This window comes from Hemicordylus capensis, chromosome 4 (genome assembly GCF_027244095.1).
Source record: "Hemicordylus capensis ecotype Gifberg chromosome 4, rHemCap1.1.pri, whole genome shotgun sequence".
NCBI classification, from domain to species: Eukaryota; Metazoa; Chordata; class Lepidosauria; order Squamata; family Cordylidae; genus Hemicordylus; species Hemicordylus capensis.
In genome coordinates this window covers 31,868,969-31,890,146 of record NC_069660.1, presented here as the reverse complement: position 1 = coordinate 31,890,146, position 21,178 = coordinate 31,868,969, and the positions used below count along the sequence as shown (strand labels likewise).

Here is a 21,178-nt window from a genome sequence, read left to right as displayed (position 1 = left end):
CCACTTCATTTGTGTATCATTTTCATGAACACAGGACATGGTAGTCTGCACTTAAGAACATTGTGCAGACTACTACAATGTGGCTCAAGGTTCATCTAGTAGTCCTGCATTCTGTTTCTAACAGTAGCCAGTGAGATGTTTCTGGGAAGCTTATAAGTCCAAACTTGGAAGGTCTACCTTCTTCTACTGTTTGAATCATGCACCTGATATTCAGTACTATGGGAAGCTTCACATAATTGCCACCAAGTCCAGAAGCTGGGAACCAATGGCCAGCTACTGATGTCATAAAGCTTTTCCAGTCTGGGGGCAGCAACAAGCATGCTGGGAAGGCATACATTCTCTTGGAGGACTTTCCATGGAGGGGCAGGGCTTACAGCTGCCAAGTTCAATAATGGGCCCAACACCAGCCATGTTAGTCTTTTTTCTTTTTCTTTTTGCAGACCCAAGGTGTTGCTCATATGTGTTGTGAGCCTGCCAAGCTGGATTAGCCAATCATGAATTTATGACACAGTAGCTGGTTGTAAGAGCATCTCAGGTTTCAGCTTTACTGATAAACAACAGGTCTGAGCAACCAGTCACACCCAGAACACATAAGCAAATAGAGCACTAATGTTCCAACTGAAATCCAATAACTAGACCTTCTATCAGAATTTTGAAGGTCTGAATTCTAGGGTCACAATCCAGCAGACTAGAGTCATGAAGGCTGGTTAGATGTATTGTCTCCAGCAATTGACTCAGGGCACAAACTGCAGAATTTATAGCCAACAGCCAGGTGCATGCAATCACCACTCCACCCCTGGCAGCTACTATAAATTCACTTAGTCTCTTACTGCCCAGTGCCTTCTTGCTGATAACTGGCTGCTTCTCCTCAACTCCATAAATTAACACTTCTCTCACCTGTGTTCTCTGGGAGACAACAGCTGTTCAATCTCCTGCTCAGACTTCAACTTTTTTCTCCAAAGGCCACTCTGCCCCATTAGCTCTTCCTGTGGCAACCACTCATCCTGGTCCATCTCAGATGCCTTCCCACTCAGATGTCTCCCTGCTCCCCAGTAAGTCCATTCCTTCTTCTTCACGGTCCTCAGGTGGGGGTATAACAGTGTGCTACTGACATGGTAGGGAGCTCACCTGGCCTCCTATCCACTAGGGGTGTGCAACAAATATACAAATTGCTTGTGGATCAGAAACAAGGTGCAAAACAGTGAATGTTTCAGATGAGGGACTTTGTTCAAGTGCAGCTGTCTTATAAAGTGAGAAAGGGATGTTCCCAATATTCTGGACCAAAACAAATAATTGAAATCCAAGGAGATTCTGTCATATTGGATTGTGGAAAGAAATGGAACAGTTTGAGATGTTCCAACATGCATACTATGAAACAAGAGGGAAGGGAGTCTGATCTCAAGAGAGGAACTAGAGAGGAATTTGATCTTGCCTTCACTTTTGACCTCACAGAGGAGGCTGATGAAAGTGATGGACAATCCTCCGTACCAGGAAAAAACATCACTAGCAGCTTCTGTGCCAGAGAACCCAAGACTTAGGGAAAATGTGTGTGTGACAGGAGACCAACGAAAAGACTTCAAGACTTTGTCACTGAATTTTAAATAAATCCAATTCTGGTTGCAATAAAAGAGAGGGATGTATTTTATTCTATCTAGTAATCTTTTACGTCTTGTAGTTGCAAAATTTGTCCCTGTGGGGATCTTGTAGAGAGTGTGCAGGGTGGAGTCCGAAAGGAAAAGGGAGGGAACTGAGAAGGAGCAAACTGGGTTGTTTTTGAATAAACCTTTAGTTAAATGTACATAAGATTTCTTTGTGTCTATGAGGGAAGCAGCTATAAAACAAGATTGTATTATATGTTTGTTTCTCTCTACAGTACCAAGAAAATCTAAAGTATTTTAGAAGCAAACAAGGTCTGCTTAAAATCAAATGGGAGATTTTATTAATTCATTGCATTTATTGAATGCACTTTAATCCTGTTTTTCCAGTGCCCAAGGAGGCTAACAATCAACAAAATGACCATTTAAAATAATTTTGTGCATGAGCAGTATAAAATTGTTACAAGCCAGGAGTTAGCCAGCAGGTCCTGGCCAGACCTTTGTCTCCCATGGAGACCTCAGTTGTAGAAAGGGGGGTTTATATCTACAATACTGTGGGTCTTCCTCCACACTCTCCTATTTCTCTCTCAGCTTTCTGAGATAAAACACAGAGTCCTTCCTTGCTGGTTCCTGGCTTGACTGGCTTTTAAATGCCAGCAGGGTTGGCAATACTTCTTCTGCCTCCTCCTTTCTCTCACAAGATTTCTTAGCTCTTCTGTCAAAAGTGAAGAGTCCCTGTTGCCTGAGCAATGGAGCCCCTTCTTTTTCTTTCTCACTCTGGGGGCTGTCTTCCTCATCTGAGCAACCGGGACTCCGGGAGAATGGCTTCATGAAAAGCCAGGGCTGCATTCAGGACAATATTATTACAAATGTAGCAAACCTGAATAATCAGCAATAATGATAAGAAGTTGTACTATCATTCACTGAGAGTGTGAAGAAATAAGATTTCAACAGGCACCTAAATGACTGAAGTTTATTATTGTTTTTTATTATTATTATTATTATTATTATTATTATTATTATTATTATTATTATTTACATTTATATCCCGCTCTTCCTCCAAGGAGCCCAGTGCAGTGTACTACATACTTGAGTTTCTCTTTCACAACAACCCTGTGAAGTAGGTTAGGCTGAGAGAGAAGTGACTGGCCCAGGGTCACCCAGCTAGTTTCATGGTTGAATGGGGATTTGAACTCAGGTCTCTCCGGTAAACAAACATTCCTAGGAAGGTGTTTCCAGGGATGGGATGTCTCCATGAAAAAGGCCCCTTTTCTGGATTGCCACCTGCCAAACTTCATACGGTAAGGTTAACAATCTAAATGAACCGTCAGGTTCATGGGTTAGAGGTTGGCCCTTCTGATGCCATGGTTCCACATCATTTAGGCCTGGGGTAGGCAATCTTGGCACCCCAACTGTCCATTATCCCGAGCCACAATAAATGGTTCAACAACAGCTGTACAGCCAAGGTTGCCTATCCCTCATTTCAGTCATTATAAATCAAAGCTAGCATTCTGGGTTGCAACTTGCACCTGGAAAGACACAGAAAGCCAGTGCAGATTTTCTAGCACTGGAAAAATATGTTCATTATAGTGGGTCCCTTTTGTGAACCTAGCTGCCATATTATGGACTAGTTGAAATTTTGTAGAAGTTTTGCAATCCATATAAATGGATTGCAGCAATCAAACTGAAAAACAAATATGCCATGAAATATAGCCCAAGGCACACTGGGTGCTGTCTTTTCATTGACTGTCCCCTATCATTTTTCTGTAAAAAGCACAAATCTTTGCAGGGAGACTTTCTTTGAGTACCTGCAAACAGAGTTGCCTGGTGTCAATCTGGAAATACTGTCTATCCAATTAAAAGCTGCACAACAGCAAGACATTCTGCAGCCACTGTGTTTCCTGCTCCATTGCTCTACTGGCTGCTTTAACATTCCCAGCCAGGGGCATAGCTAGGGGAGAGGAGGCCTGTGTTCATCCCTCTCTGGCAGCCCCCCAGAGTGAGGGAGACAGTGAAGAAAATAGGGAGGGATGGAGCTGGAGGCCCATGTTCTTTGAACCCTTTTGCTCAGTTATAGCTACGCCCCTGTTCCCAGCACTGGCTCATTGCCTTTTGCCACTTGAGGGAAATGAACACAAGCCATTGGCTCTGCCCCCTGGACCAGAGCTAGCACTGTCTCCTCACTGGCCTCACCCCCATCTCCCTCACTGCCACATCCACCACCACACTGGCCCCTATGCATCAACAGCCTAACCTTCCAGGGTACACCACTGCTTAGTGTTGTAGACTAGCAAGGCAGCATGGATGAAGCTTGTACTGTTGCCAGACAGCTCTATTTCAAGGTAGCATAGAAAGCAAACCTCTGTGCCAGGGATTCTCAACCTTGGGTCCCCAGATGTTGTTGGATTTTAACTCCCATAATCTCCAGCCACAGTGGCCTTTGGTTGGGGATTATGGGAGTTGAAATCCAATAACATCTGGGAACCCAAGGTTGAGAATCCCTGCTCTATGCAATTGGAACTGTGGGCTCATAATCTCCATTTTGGATACTTCAGTTAATGGGATCATGAACTCTTCATCTGCCCATACTTGGCAAAGATTCACAGCTGATCGCTTGGCGTGAGCTAAACATGGGGGAACGTACCCCGAGGTCATAATAGCTAAGACTGCAAGGGGCCATCCCCAACCTCTCTCCTTATCTCAAGAGAAGGCAAGCAACCAGCAAGTAGACCTAATTCAAAAGGTACACCTCAAGGGAGTAAAGTGCTTCTTTTTGCAAGAGAGATAGCATGGCTAGCACTTTCCACTGCAACGCAGGCAAGAGCAAGCATTCTCCAACCCACCATCAATAGCTTAATTGGCTGTCAACGACCAGAGCAGAGGCAGCTCATTAAAATCCAAAAACGTATATCTGTGCATTTGGATTGGCATCTCCATCTCCATTTCAAGATCAGCCTTAACTCCACCAGCTATTCATATCTACACACACACTCCCAGAAGCCGCTCTTGCCTTTCGTTTGGCAAGTCACACCCAAGACTGACCAGTTCATACAGATATGAACCATTGTACCACCTGAGTTTCTGCCTCTCCAGGGAGGGGTCATGACTTATGAATGGCCTCCAGGCATGTTTTGGAGTATAAGTACTCCTGGCCAAGCCACATGGCCTCAAAATCTGTATGAATCTTTACCCTGCTGGTTCTCAAGCATGTGAGTGGTAGCCCTTCACTCCTCACCCTTTCTTCTTTCTGGCTTTTTCCTGTGAGGAGACCTGCAAGTGCACCAAATGCACCACTGGACTAAGGTTAGGTAAAACTGACCTTCTTCTCTCTATTCCTGCTTTTAAGCACTTCCTACGGCAAGCCCTAACCTGCAATCTGGGCCCTAAGCTAAATTACCTTCAGTGAGATTCCTGTTGAGACTGTCCGTCATGTTTTATTGCTTTGCCAAACCAAACCATTGCCTTCCTGTACCCCCATTTTCCCCTAAATAAATCTGTTGCATTACATTTCTGCCTCATCTTTTCCATCTACCAAACTGGCACAAATTTGATACTGACGCCAAATTGCTCCCTCTAGACAAGCTAATGCCTCATGTTAAGTCAAAGTAAGGTCAGACTGTCTAGCCAGTACTCTGGAGCAGTTCTGGTAACAGCACCCAGAGGTGGCAGCTTTGCCCTCCAGCCTCTCCTCGTCACCGCTGTTTCACCAGCACCATCAGCCCAGATCCTCTCTACTCTCCCCCTTCTCTGTCTACAAACTTGCTCCATTTGGGGAGTGGACAAAGCAGACAGGTTTGTTGCCTGACAGAGGGGGAGAGAGATAGCTCGCATTACAGTATGTCTATGCTGCCTCAACACGAACTACAACACGAAGCAGCTGTGCTCCAAAAGGTGAGGCTGGTTTCATGGGAAAACATCAAGGCATAGGACTATGGCAGCAAATGAGGCAGGGGTAATTGCAGCAGACAGGTAGCGGGTGATGCCCATGGTGCAGGGTGCACCACGGCATCCACTTCACCTTGTCTCATGGAGGAGCTACTCCAATCTTCCTTCTTCTCGTTCCCCCCCATCTGCTATAGCAAATAGGATTTCATTTTTCCCCTTGTGGGAGGTGAGGGAGGAGGCTGGGAGAATGGACTGGTGGGAAAGCAGGTTGCAAGATTCAGCTACTCTGTCACTGCTTCGGGGCTTTTAAAAAGGACAGACAGGATTTCTGGGTTGAATCCTGCCTATAAGATTTATAAGGTGTATGAATATTTTTCAAATAGCTTTAAGAAATATGCCTTCTTTATGAAACAATTTCAAGAGCAAATGCCAGCAGCCTAATGCGAGAGTTGCTGTTGCCTTTCTAGTGACTCAGCAGCTGAGACCTCAATCGATCTTGGGCCTAAAATTAACTGCAAAATGCAAAACAGACAGCTCATACCAGTGAGAAGGTAAGCAGTAAGCATATTTTGCAACATAAAAGGCATGTTCGGATGTAAATCATATTGGGTAGACAGTTAACTGTCTAGAGAAGAAATTTCCAGGTATGAGGCTATGCAGCAGCAAATTCTCTTAGAATTTATATCAAAGAGTGCACTTCCTATTACATTATGTTAGGGACCATTTTGATACCTGATGATATTGAGTTTGAAATATGAAATGACACTGGACAAGTTTGTGGCACTGAAAGAAAATAATATGACTAAAATGATATTGGATATAAAAAAAACAAGGAAGCAGTGGGTTTCAAGGGATTTGCATTTTTATCACAGTTGTGGCTCACTTTAAGAAACAGGAAAGACCTTATTCCAGTACATTCCTTTTCAAATGTCAGGAAGTAGGCTGAAGACTGACTTAAGAGCGGTAATACCATTTAAAAAACCCTTTATTTTTATACAGAATTTTGCTGTTTGTATTGAATACAGGAGTTGTATTTGTATGTTTGTTTTAGAAAAGGAGAGGGATAAGCCCCTTTTTGGTATTCATTCCATGAATGCTAAAAATACATATGGGAGGAATGGTGTCATGGTTTCAGGCTTTGTCCCCATTCTGTGCTTCTACCACTGAAGAGAACCCCCACACCTATGGCTGTATGGTGCAAGGCTTCTTTTCAGCCACTCAAATGAGCATGTGTGGCAAATACAAATCCTCTTACCCTTTAGGAACATAGGAAGCTGCCATATACTGAGTCAGACCATAGGTCCATCTAGCTCAGTATTGCTATACAGACTGGCAGCAGCTTCTCCAAGGTTGCAGGCAGGAATCTCTCTCAGCTCTATCTTGGAGATGCCAGGGAGGGAACTTGGAACCTAGATGTTCTTCCCAGAGCATCCTCCAAGGGGAATATCTTACAGTGCTCACACTTCTAGTCTCTCATCCATATGCATTCAGGGTGGACCATGCTTAGCTAGGGGGACAAGTCATGTTAGCTACCACAAGACCGGCTCTCCTCTCCTTAGACCGGCTCTCCTAGATAATATAACTAATTTAGATTAAAGGAGACCTGTTTGTTGCTGTGTAGTTGGAGACTGCACATACACATTCATTATTCATGGAATAAATGCCTGGAAAGCGGGGAGGAGGAAGAAGATATAAAGTAAAAAATTGGAAGTGGATCCCATTTTAAGAGACTCCTGCTAACTAGGCACATTTCAAATTCATGACTCTGTAATATGCAGCAGTGGAATAGTAATTGTCCCTTTTCAGCCTCCCAGCATCACATCCCTCCCAGTGGCTTTTGCAGGTGGGTCTCTTATTAGAGTGAAAGTCCTTTTGGGACAGGAACACATCTCTCAATCCTTTCGCTATGTAAACAGTTTTGAGAACCTTTTTGTTGAAAAGTTTTATCTAAATATTAATATTAATACTACTAATATGATGAATATTTATATACCGCTCTTCAACAGAATTCTCAAAGCGGTTTACATAGAAAAAGAAATACATAAATGAGATGGTCCCCTGTCCCAAAGAGCTCACAATCTAAAAAGAAACATAAGGTAGACACCAGCAACAGCCACTGGAGGGATGCTGTGCTGGGGATGGATAGAGCCAGTTGCTCTCCCCCTGCTAAATATAAGAGAATTGCCACTTTATGTATTTATTATTTATTAATCAAATTTGTACACCACCCCAAACTTTCATCTCTGGGCGGTTAACAATAGCATAAAACAGTAAAATATATACAAAAACTTAAAACAATTTAACAATTTAAAAATCATCTACAAATTAAAACCTTAAAAATTTAAAGAACTGAAAAAGCTTGGGTGAAGAGGTGGGTTTTCAAATGCTTTTTTAAAATTGTCAGAGATGGGGAGGATCGTATCTCAGTAGAGAGTGCATTCCACAGTCTCAGGGCAGCAACTGACTAAGCCTGTCCCCGTGTGACCGCCAGCCAAGCTCGCAGCAACTGGAGACTGATCTCTCTGGACGACCTCAATGGGCGGTGGGGCTCATAATGAAGAAGATGTTCTTAGATACCCAGGGCCTAAGCCATTTAGGGCTTTATAAGTAATAACCAGCGCTTTGTATTTTGCCCGGAAACCTACTGACAGCCAGTGTAACTCTTTCAACAAAGGAGTGATGTGGTCTTTCTGAGATGACCCAGAGACCAACCTGGCCACCACATTCGGAACCAATTGAAGCTTCCGGACTACGTACAAAGGGAGCCCCATATAGAGCACATTGCAAAAGTCAAGTCTGGAGGTTACCAACAGATGTACCACTGTTCTGAGGTCGTTCATCTCGAGAAACAGACGCAGCTGGCGTATCAGCCGGAGCTGATAGAAAGCACCCCTGGCCACCGCCTCAACCTGAGAAACCAAGGAGAGACGTTGATCCAGAAGTACTCCCAGACTGTGAACCTGTTCCTTTTGGGGAAGTGTAACCCTTCCAGAACAGGGAGATCAAAATCGTCCTTGGAGTTCCGACCCCGCACAATAAGTACCTCCGTCTTATCCGGATTCAGTCTCAGTTTATTCTCCCCCATCCAGCCCATTACTGCTTCCAGGCAAGTGTTTAGGGAAGTTATTGCATCTCCTGAAGAAGCTTACATGGAGAAGCAGATCAGGGTGTCATCAGCATACTGATAACACCCCACTCCAAATCCCCTGATGATCTCTCCCAGCGGTTTCATGTAGATGTTAAAGAGCATTGGAGAAATTATGGGGCCTTGGGGGACTCCATACGTAAGCTCAGATTTTGAAGAGCAACAGTCTCCAATCGACACCATCTGGAATCTGTCCAAGAGGTAGGAGCGGAACCACTGTAAAACAGTGCCTCCCACCCCCAACACTCTCAGACATTCCAGAAGGATACTATGGTCGATAGTATTGAAAGCCGCCGAGAGATCCAAAAGGACCGATAGAGTCATACTTCCTCTGTCAATTCCCAATTGGAGATCATCCATCAGGCTGACCAAGGCAGTCTCCACCCCATAGCCGGCCCGAAAACCAGTTTGAAATGGGTCCAGATAATCAGTTTCCTCCAAAACTGCTTGGAGCTGAGAGGCCACCACCCTCTCAATCACCTTGCCCAGCCATGGGAGGATGGAAACAGGCCTATAGTTGCTCAACTCTGAGGGATCTAATGCAGGCTTCTTAAGAAGAGGTCTAATAACTGCCTCCTTAAGACAAAGAGGCATCCTGCCCTCCCTCAGAGAAGCATTTATGATTTCTACCAGGCCTCCTACAACAACCTCCCTGCTAGATAGAACAAGCCATGTTGGACAAGGGTCAAGAGAACAAGTGGTAGGCCTCACCGCTCCGAGCAGCTTGTCCACATCCTCAGGAGTCACAAACTGAAATTGATCCAGTTGAATCGTATAAGAGGAGTTGTTGGACACCTCCAGTTCAGACATCAGATTAATTGTGGAGCCTCCAGCTAAGTTGGCCCGAATCAGAGAGACTTTATCTGCAAAAAATTATTTAAACACATCACAGCGGGTAACTGATGGCTCCAAATTCTGATTCAAGGAAGTGGGGGCACATACTAGCCCCCTCAAAACCCTGAACAACTCCGCTGGCTGTGAACCCGCAGATACAATATGGGCAGAAAAGAACCGATTCTTTGCCGCACGTATTGCCTGAGCATAAATCTTTAAATGTGCTCTATGTCATAATCTGTTGGATTCGAGTCGAGTCTTTCTCCACTTGTACTCCAGTCGCCTACCTTGCTGCTTCAGCCCCCGTAGATCTTCCGTATACCAAGGGGCCAGTTTTGAAGCAGGTTGGAGGGGACGCTTAGGAGCAATCGTGTCTATTGTCCTGGTGAGCATGTCATTCCAATTTTGCACTAGGGCATCAACAGGATCACCTGCAAAGCCAACATTAAATCCCTCCAAGGCTTCTTGGAATTCCATTGGGTCCAATAACCTCTTCGGGCAGACCATTCTAATAGGCCGCTTGCCCCTGCAGAGATGGAAAGTGGTTGTAAGCCTAACCTTAACCAGATGGTGGTCCGTCCATGACAATGGAGAAATCACAGGAGTTCCCACCCACAGAACACCACCCTGATCAGAGTAAAAGACCAAGTCAAGTATGTGACCTGCAATGTGCATCGGTCCGGAGACCACTTGGGATAGGCCCATAGTTGTCATGGCCGCTATGAACTCCTGAACCGCCCCGGACAAATTGATCCCGAAATGAACTTTGAAATCCCCCAGCACCAAAAGTCTGGGAGACTCCAACGTGAGTTCCGAGACCAAGTCCGTGAGCTCAGTAAGGGATTCTGCTGGGTAGCGGGGCGATCGGTACACCAACAGAAGTCTCAATCTATCCCTGGTCCCCAAATGTAGGTACACACATTAAATATGGTCAGATACATCGACAGGGATCCTGGTAAGGGAAATGTTATCCTTATAGACCACAGCCACTCCACCTCTGCACCCATGTCCCCTCACTTGCTCCTCTACAAAATACCCCGGAGGAAGAAGCTGGGACCAAACTGGGCCACCAGCCTCCCCCAGCCAAGTCTTGGTGATACATACCAGGTCAGCCCCTTCATCCATAATCAAATCATGGATGAGCTCAGGTTTATTTTGGACAGACCTGGCATTGCAGAGGAGCAAGGTAAGGATATGTGGGTTGTTGGCAATGCTCCCTGAGGTCACAGAGCTGGCAAGACAGCCGGAGGGGGAGACAGCTATTAAATTTCTGACTACCTTTCCCCTGGAACGGCCTGCTGACTTGCCAACATTTCTTCTTCTATTCCCCACCACCACACTTTAAACACTTTAAAAGGTGTCTCTTTACTCAGTTAGCAGGGGTTGTTGATAAACAATAATAATGTTGCTAGTCAATGTTGAAAGATGGACAGTGAATCCAAAATGCTTGTAAACTTCTTCTCTAATAATACCCTCCCTCAAAGTTACACTGCAGTACTTCAGAATGATTAATATCTTTCTGATAACTCTAGAATGTTTTCAAACCTAGATGTTCTTCCAGCACTTCCATGTCCTGCCCTCTTCCCTACGCTGTGTCATATCATCTTATCACGACCTGCAAACCTGGCAGTCATTTTTCAGCAGTGCTGAACCAGGAGTGTCAGATATGCCCGCTGTTTGTCTGCCTCCCTTTTAAAGCAGCTCCCTGGCTGCTTCCACCATGTGCCTTTTTAGAAAGATCGCATACTCCGGCACTAACAAAAGAAGGATTGCCATTGTCTCCACTCGTGAAGAATCAAATGGATAGTCATCCTACCACTCTCTCTCTCTAATATTGTCACGGGTCCAGTGGCGGCTAGTGCTGGCTGGGGCAGGGCAGCAATGAGGAAGGCAGATTATGCCTCCCCCCCCCCCCAAATTCAATTTTTATTAATTTTAACAGTAGTAATATTATCATTCATTGCAAATACACACAAAAAGGTGGACTTCCCACACACATCTCTTCATGAATCATCAACTATAAAATTTACCCTTGCTATAATAATAATTCAAAACATAAATTCAAACCCTTACAAAACATAACTAGTCTACCCAACCTGCAGTTTTTTACTACATTTCAAACCCTGCTATAAAGTCCATAGTAGGAAAGTAATTCTTTAAATACAACAAGAATGGTTTCCAATCTTCTTTAAAACATTGGAATGTTTCAGATTATGCCTTTAAAGTAAAGTGTGCCATCAAGTCAATTTCAACTTTGGGCGCCCATTGTCTCCTCCCACGCAGTATGAGATGGTGACTTTCAGCATCTTCCTATATCGCTGCTGCCCAATATAGTACCAGCGGGGATTCAAATCAGCAACTTTCTGCTTGTTAGCCAAGCATTTCCCCACTATGCCATTAGCAGTTGGTAAAATCTCCCAATGCCATCATCAGGTATCCTGCACAGCTGGCCCACTCCGGGGCCTGCTGGTCACCATGTACCCTACTGCATGCTCCAACCCCACTGCTCAGCTGGCCTATGTACATGTGCAGCAGCCATTTGAGGGCTCACCACACAGCAAGAATTTGCCATGCTGACTCAACTGGCTGCTGCACATGCACATCGGTCAGCTGAGCGACAGGAGCAGGGATGGGCCAGCTGTGCAGGATGCTGGGAGGCAATCTGGGGGAGATATTAATTTCCATGCCAAGCTTCATAATTTACCAGTCCTGTTTGGCACAGTTTTGTAAATGATCTTTGCCAAGGTCTGAGTGTGTCACTACCTGTGCTCACGTGCTGCAAAGGTCTGTGGGCAGGTTCTCTTGTAGCATTGTTGTTTCTGCCTTCTCTGGTAGCAAAATGCAATATTTTTCCTTGATAAAAAGTAGCTGTTTTACTAAGTAAGACACAACAACTGAAACTGCTCTCTGGAGCCTCGGTGTGGGCAGGGGGAGTTTGCTCGGGGCTTTTCCGGAGCCAGAGCTATGTCCCCCTCTGGGTATCAGTGGTCCTTTTCATTGGTGGCCTGGGTTCTTTGGACCTGTTTGCACAACGGTAGCTCCGCCTCTGTATATAATGCAAAATCTGATGAACAAACTGTTCCCTATGCTGAATTCCCTTTTCCTTGAAAACTCACCCAACACCTGATGAGAATCAAGCTTCTTACAACCCTGTCTCTCAAGGAACTGCAGAGTTATTTCATGAAAGAAACCTCCATGCTGGCTCTGTCACGAGGGAGCAAACTCCATGCCCCTCATAGAACAAAGGAACATAGGAAGCTGCCATATACTGAGTCAGACCATTGGTCTATCTAGCTCAGTATTGTCTGCCCAGACTGGCAGCAGCGTCTCCAAGGTTGCAGGCAGGAGTCTCTCTCAGCCCTCTCTTGGAGAAGCCAGGGAAGGAACTTGAAACCTTCTGCTCTTCCCAGAGCTGCACCATCCCCTGAGGGGAAGATCTTACAGTGCTCACATTTCTAGTCTCCTTTTCATATGCAATCAGGGCAGACCCTGCTTAGCTATGGGGGCAAGTCATGCTTGCAACTGCGAAACCAGCTCTCCTCTCCTCACTAAGCCTTTCCGCATGCTCTTTTCCAGCACAGACCTCTTTCTTGTTCCCAGAATTCCCAGCAACTGCTCTCTAGGTCCCACCCACCTGGTGTTCTGATTGGCTGCCCTAGAGTTCATCAGCCTATCAGTCGAGACAAGGGTTCTCTCCCTGTTAACTCTTTAGATGGAGGGGAGGCTGATCACTACAGTCTCACACAAAAATATGTTCCTAAGGGCTGCATGACTGTCGGGGACATATTTTTGGGTGGCACACAGCACTTCCCAGGGAAGGGCATCAAAAATTGTCCCCATTGCTGAGCCTGCAGTAGAACCAAGTTAGTTGAAACTTTCAGAAGCACTCATGCTTCTCCAGTCAGTTGCACTGGTGCTTTGTTAGTCAGGATATCAGCCACTGGTATTAATTTTGAGCTAAATATTCTTCAGATTGTGCTATACCTGTCTCTAGTTCTGGCTTGGCTCTAAAGTTAATTTAGTAATAGGTAGGACTGGATTCAATCTATTTGTTCCCACAAACTCTTTTCCCCACTTTTTTTCTTGATTGTTATCACTTTGGAGCAAGAATCCTGTCTCCTTTGTAAGTAGAGGTAAGGGTATGCCTTTTAGCAAACATAATAAGAGTCCTTTTCAATTACAGGTTATAACTTGGTGGTGAGAAGCATATTATTCTTACCTTTTTATCTTCTTCTTCAAAGCTTCATAATTTGAAACTCAGATTGTAACTTATGTGTCTATGCATTTTTGAAAAACACCCCTGCAAACATTTATATACATGTTGGCTTTTAAATTTTCAGAGCAAGAAGAGAAACGGAAGACTGGAACATTTTCTCATAAGAAAAACAACATTAAATAACTGTGCAATAGATAATTGGAGAACCTAAACTAAGAACTGGCTTTAAGGCAGGGGGAATCATACTAAGTTACTGTTGTATCCTGCCATCCCTCCAAGTTACTCAGACTGGTCCTTTAACCTCACATCAACCCTGTGAAGTAGGTCATGGTTAGAGGCAGTGGCCAACATGATACACAGCATATCAGTGCTGTAACATTCTGTACCAGGGCTGTGGGACTCATAAGGGTGCTCAGAACAACACTTGTGCAAGCAGTGCTACTGTAGTTACTCCCATTTGCTGCAATGGGAGTAACTGCTTGTGCAACTGTTCATTCTGAATTGTATTGGGTAGGGGTGTTCATGGAACCGTCTGGCCTGGTAAGGTTTGAGGCCGGAGTGGTCTCAAACGGAACCGGGCCAGTTTGGTCTGGCCCCCATCAATCCCCTCCCGCCCCCAGTGTGGTCCAGCAAAGTCTCCGAACTTTTTAAAAACATTATTTTTAAAGTTAAAAGTAACTACCTGTAGCCCCTTTGGGGGCCTTGCTGCAGCCGTGAGGGGATTCCGTGAGGGTTCCCTCTCCCCCCCGCCGGCCTCCCTCATCACCACCACAGCCGGGTAAATGTAGTCTTTTTGGCCCTTTCGGGCCTTCATAAAGGTGAGCGGCAAATGCCCTCTGTGAGGCCTGGCATGGCCTATGGCCTTGCAGAGGGCATTTGTGTATGCGCGGCGGCAGCAAAAATGGCCGCCGCTCGCCTTTACAGAGGCCCGAAAGGGCCTAAAAGACTACGTTTACCCGGCCGTGGCGGTGATGAGGGAGGTCGGCAGGGGGAGAAGGAACCCTCGCAGACATACCCACACACCCCATGGCTACAGCAAGCCCCCCAAAGGGGCTACAGGTAGTTACTTTTAACTTAAAAAATAATGTTTTTTAAAAGTTCATGGACCTGCTGGACCGGACCGGCAGTTCGGTTCCGGTCCAGATGGAACCGGTGTGTGTGGGGGTTTGGTTCGATCACGAACCCCCGGACCGAATCGTCAGACCGCAGACTGCCGGACTGGTTCTGCACATCCCTAGTATTGGGGCTCCCTTATGAATCTGCAGCAGTTCTGGCATGGAGCATAATGGCATTAGTATGCTGTGTGCCATGTTGGCCACTGACTTGCCAAAGACCAATTCACTGAGGGTCAAATTATACATGACATAGAAAGTGTATGATTGGATCTCCTGATATCTCTTGTAAAGCTTAAAAGCAACCATGTGGGTTGGGGGGATTGGCTTGGAGCTATGGTGCTGAGGAAAGGGCTGCAAACCCTTTACTCTTGCACAATTTTCCTTATCAACATTGCTCTTGGAGTTGCTATAGCTTTACTGGGGTGGTGAGGAAGGTATGTACTTGTACAGAAGCTGTCTTTTCTTGAGCAAGGTTAATAGCTTCAGCAAGTGATTTTGTTTTGGCACATGGCTTGGGGGAAAGGGTTAAACACCCTCTCCACCAGCAACACTGTCCTGAGTTCCATTTCTTTGGAACACCCTCCCCTTGCTGGAGCAGCTTTTAAACTTTAGAAAAGATATTTGGAGACCTAGGCACAGATCTCCTACATCACACAGAGCTGTCACTGAGTGTCTTAGCTCAGCAGGGATTTGAATATGGGTTTCTAACATTGAAAATGAATCCTCTAACCACCGAATTTTATGGGCCTTTAACTACCTTAGGCAAGGTAAGGTAAAGTGCCATCAAGGCGATTTCAACTCCTGGCACCCACAGAGCCCTGTGGTTTTCTTTGGTAGAAAAAAGGAGGGGTTTACCATTGCCTCCTCCCGTGCAGTATGAGATGATACCTTTCAAGCATTTTCCTGCTGCACCACTTAAGGTAGCTTTTAACTACCTTACACATTTCTAATTAACATTACAATCCTATGCACACTTACTTGGGAGTAAGCCATCTTGAACTCAGTGGGATTTACTCCTAAATCACTATGCATGGGATCAGACTGTATACCTCTGCACAAGACTTGACCTACAGACCAACTGCAATGCATTGAAAGCAAATATTTTGCTTCCTGTTAGTTTAGTTCCAGAGCGTTGCTGTCATTCATAATTCAGCACTTGTAGCTGGCTTATGGGATCAAAGCCTCGTATCTAAATCCACAGCATTCTACTGTTGGTTGCCTCCTGGCCTGAGAAATGGACAACAAATCAATTCCAAATGTGCAGTGAATGTTTGGAGTATCAATGCTGAGGATGCTAACAGTGACATGCTTTACCTATGCTGGTTTTAGCCCATTTCATTTTTGTCATGGGAATTTTTAAAACGTTAAAAACAATAGTGGTGTGCATGGGCAGGATTTATCAGTAGTTTACTAAAATCTTCAAAAATAAAACAGAGAGAAAAAATCTTGAAAAACTTCAGAAAAGCAACTTATTTTTGGTGGTGGTGTTCCAAAACGAAAGAAAGGGAATTCCTAATAATGAAATTTTGCTATTTCTGTCAGCTGTTTGATCTAGATAAGTAAGAAGATTAGGATCAAGAGGAGGAGAAAAGGTGTGTGTGTGGGGGGGGGGGAGTTGTATGTCAACTGGCAAGTAGCCAGATGAGATATTGGGTGACAGTGGTTGTTGCGTTGGGGCATAGAGGAAAGGTGGACATTAGTAACAGTCACTTTGGCTGTGAAAAGACATCGGTACACTACAAAACAGATATGATGTTGTTATATTATGGAGAATATCTTGTTGCTAGCAATGCTTTTCTGTCAGCTCCCAGGAGCCCCCTTGCTTATGTTCGAGTCTCCAGGCTTGGAGATCTCACTCTGTGTATGCTCAGGAGCCTCACAGTATTGTGAGCTCTCAATTTATACACATGGGGACAGGTCACTTAGTGACAGTGGGCCAGTCGCTGCTAGATTTGGCTCCTAACAAGCAAATTGGAAAGGGGAGCAGATGCACACCCTCCCTAATATCCTAAGTAGACCCCAGAAGTTAACTAAAAGCAGGTTAACTCTCTGCCAAGGCCACTCTGCACTCAGGGTGAACTGCCTTGTCTTTCTCCTCCTTTCACCAAAAAGGGATAGTAGCCAGCTAATGTGCCAATTAGTTTCATAGGAAGAACATAGATACAGCTTGCGGAAGTAAACCTCCTCCCACCCTCACAAAAGAGGTTGAGTTAGTGCTGTGAACCTTAAAGATGAACCCACTAAAAATACTGATTTTACTGGACTTTTCCATCTATGCAGATTCTCCTTCTCATGTCTATGCACTCTGTTTCCATGACAAAAGCCTTGGCATACCTCGGCAACTCCCGCATTGTTACATTCAGAAAGAAAGATCAGCAACAATGATTTACTTATTATCATCATCCATCATCATCATCATCATCATCATCATCATCATCATCATCATCATCATATTTTTATACTGCCTGATATATACATTTCTAGGCTGTGTACAAATTTTAATATTAAAAATCACAGATTAAAACACATAAAGCACAATAAAAACAATATAAAACAAGTTATTAACATTATTATAATTAGTTATAATTAAAAGCTTAGGAGAACAGAAAAGTCTTGAGAGTCTTCCTGAAAACGGAGAAGGAGATGCTCTTATTTCAGCAGGGAGCCTATTCCAAAGCCCTGGGGCAGCCACAGAGAAAACCTGGTCCACAGTCGCCACCAGACGAGCTGGTGGCAACCATAAATGGACCTCTCCAGAAGATTGCAAAAGGCAACAGGGTTCATGACAAAGGAGGCACTCTTTTAAATAGCCTGGACCCAAACCATTAAAGGCTTTATAGGTAATAACCAGCATTTTGTATTTCACCAGGAAACATATCGGCAGCCAGTGCAGTTCTTTCAAAACCGGTGTTATGTGGTCCCTTCCTGTTGTCCCAGAGACCAATCTGGCTGCTGCATTCTGTACCAGTTGTAGTTTCTGGATATGTACAAAGGCAGTCCCCCATAGAATGCATTATAGCAGTCCAGTCTGGAGGTTACCAGCATATGTTCCACTGTTTTAAGGTCATTCACTTCTAGAAATGGACATAGCTGACATTTCAGCCGAAGCTGATAAAAAGCGCTCCTGGCCATTGCCTCAGCCTGAGAAACCAGGGAGAGCTTTGGGTCCAGGAGCATGCCCAAGCTACGTACCTGATCTTTCTGGGGGAGTGCAGCTCCTTCCAGAACAGGCAGATCTAAACCATCTCTCGGTTCTACATTACTGGGAGGCATACAAGCATATTTCCAATAGGACTTCTATGTACTGTCTGGCTTTCAAGGCTTTAACACTTGAGTGTCTGGTGGAACCAAGCAGAGTTAGCCATCATGCCTGGTTAATGTAAAATCTCCCCATGGCCCTCCCTATTTTGCTTAAGGTGCACGCTCTTTTAGTTGATTGGCAAGTTGTTGCTTCTTGGGAAAGTGTTGTGATGTTATGTACTGGAGTATATTGTGTTTCGAAGTTTCTCTCCACTGAGGAGGTGATTAGCAGAGCCGATGATAGAGGAGTGTTCTTGTCCAGTTTGTCCAATAGTGGAACCCACTCCAGTACAGGAGCTGATTTTAGAGTGACTTGCACCTACAGTTCAGCCTACACCAATAGTTTGCCCAGTGATGGAGCCATGTTTTGAGTTGCAAAATAGAAATTTTTTGGTCTCTGGTCGGGAATGTTCTGGACTAATTGGTTTCATAATTTTGTTGGTGATCACCACCATTTGTTTACAAAGGGGTTTGGTTGGTCAAGATGTTATTGCAGGTGTTTTGGTATGAACGGAACCAAAATGCCCTTCAGCCCGTTCAGTCTCAGCCCGCACCATCTTGTAATGGCCATGAGCCAGGGTGCTGTTGCCATCAGGGTGATACAAAGAAGGAAACTTCCGAGCATCCCGTGGGGCCACCAGACCCGGCCTTGCCAGCAAGAGTGGACAAACTACCTTGCCAGGGATCAAAGCAATCTGTGGTCCCAGTAGCTCCCATAGTTTATAGCCATGTTGAATCCTCTGTTGACAGTGTACTGCCCTCCATTAAGGACTGGATTAGAGCAGGGCTGCTCAACTTTGGCCCTTTTGCTGTGGCTGGGGATTATGAGACTTGTAGTCCAAAAAGAGCTGGAGGGCTGAAGTTGAGCAGCCCTAGATTAGAGCTTGGATGGATTGGATTAGAGTTTGGATGCCAAGATTAGAACTTGGACGGCAACTGAAGTGCAGTCCGTTGCCAGGGACATGGGCACTCTTAACAAAGAGATGGTTGTGTCTTGGTTGGCCACTTTTATTCCATCCTACCCCCACAGGCACAGATATAGATCAAATCGGCACACTATTGGCCAAACAACCTGACAAGAAGGCATTAAGACTTGGTATCAGCCAAGCAACCAGACTTAGCTTGAATTCAGTCCTCTGGATGCAAGAAGCCCTAAATATCCTTCGCTCTGGAGAACACATAGAACAAATGGAGAGGAGAACTGGTCTTCTGGTAGCAAGCATGACTTGTTCCCTTAGCTAAGCAGGGTCTGCTCTGGTTGCAATTGAATAGGAGACTTGATGTGTGAGCACAATAAGATATTCCCTTTAGGGGATGGAGCTGCTCTGGGAAGAACATCTAGATTCCAAATTCCCTCCCTGGCATCTCCAAGATAGGGCTGAGAGAGATTCCTGCCTGCAACCTTGGAGAAACCGTTGCCAGTCTGGGTAGAAAATACTGAGCTAGACAGACCAATGGTCTGACTCAGTATATGGAACTTCCTGTGTTCCTAAACCTATCACAATGAGAAGCAGGGCCCCTCAGATCCTTTAGATTTTTACATGGCTAAAAAGCCATGCAGGCCATGACCTGGAATAACGTTGGTCGTCACTCCCACCGCCACACCTGATAATATCCCACAACCCCCATATAAATCCTTCTTAGAAAAAGCTCTTTTATCCCCGTGCTGCTGAGAGGCGAAACTGCTCAGACGGCAACAGTGGCCAGCCACACCAGAAGGCAGAACGTAACCCAGAAGCTCCCTCTCCCCCGCCATGCTCTCCAGAAGCCTTTCTGAGGAACTCTATCTGGAAGGAGCTAATGCAGTTAGGAGAAGACATGACTAAATATGATAGGCAGCCCACTTCATATTTCTTAAAGAAGCCTTAGCAGATTTAAAACATAGGGAGGAGACCTCTTAGCTATCTTTTCTCCATCCCTCAAATGGACCCACAGGGCCGGACTGGGGGCACTGAGAGGGCGGTGGAATATGTGTGGGGAGGGTGCTAGGTTTTGAGCAGAATGGGCAATTAAGGGTGGGAGTTGGGGCGCAGGGGTGCCATGTGGCTGGGGCGCACCAGGAATATGCCCTGTTGCCCTGTGGGCCAGTCCGAGCCTGTGGACCCATAGAACAGCACCCCAAAACAGGGAGTCACTAGGGCTACCTGGATCTGGAGGAAAGCCAAGTGGTTGTCCCTGAATGGGAATGCATTCAGCTGGCATCCCAACTGGTGAAGCTGTGGCAACAGATCTGGGACTCACAGCTTTAACCCCTAAACTTCCCAGCCCCAGAGAGCCTCCAGACAAGGAACTCCCTTCACAAGCTACCCACACTGACTTGCAGAATGCTGATACAGCCCCTGCTAGGGTTTCCATATTCTGGCTTTCCAAATCCGGGCACCTAATTTGCATATTATATAAATTGTCTTGAAAATAATTTCTGAGCAGAATAGTGACTGCGCGTTTTGCTCCATAGCTCTGCTTCTACAATGGCTAGAGCTTAGAGAGAGAGAGAGAGAGAGAGAGAGAGAGAAAGAAAGAAAGAAAGAAAGAAAGAAAGAAAGAAAGAAAGAAAGAAAGAAAGAAAGAAAGAGAAAGCTGAAATCCGGGCAAATCTGGGTGGTTTTCCTCTCCCAATCCCAAACCTGTAGCAGAGGAATTTAAAAAGCTGGTAGGAGTCAAAGAAAACCCACTTGATGCCATCAACTCTCTTTATGACAATCCTGTCAAAAAGAATCTCCCAGACTCAAAAGCCCCCTCTTTAAAAGGCAAGCCTGACTTGGAGCTCCAAGAGGACCTCTCAGACGAGAAAGCTTTCCCTGAAAATTCCCTTTTTGAAAGCCCTGTCTCTGAGGCAAGCACCCCAACAGGCCTGCCTGCACATGTAGCTACTTTAAACTCCCTAAACCCAGAAGCAGAGGAGTCAGCTCCCAGCCAAACTGCAGGTCGTAGCTCCAATCAGCTATGATCAGTGGGGAAGGCCCGACTTAAATGCTGAAGTAGGAATACCACAACACTTAGCCTGGCTTCTTCTCAATACTGGCGCTGCCCTGAATGTCTTGGCACCAGAAGCAACTTAACCCACCTCATGTTCCATGAAGCTTAGTGG

General features: G+C 45.3%; 1 long non-coding RNA gene across 1 annotated transcript in view; it reads left to right on the top strand.

The window, feature by feature from the left end:
• Positions 1-363: 363 nt before the first annotated feature.
• The window catches only part of LOC128324022 (uncharacterized), a 36,570-nt gene continuing 15,755 nt past the window's right edge, over positions 364-21,178 (top strand). The window contains exons 1-2 of the long non-coding RNA XR_008306572.1: positions 364-1,052; positions 5,948-6,031. This is a non-coding gene — a long non-coding RNA (uncharacterized LOC128324022). The remainder of the gene's footprint in view (positions 1,053-5,947; positions 6,032-21,178) is intronic.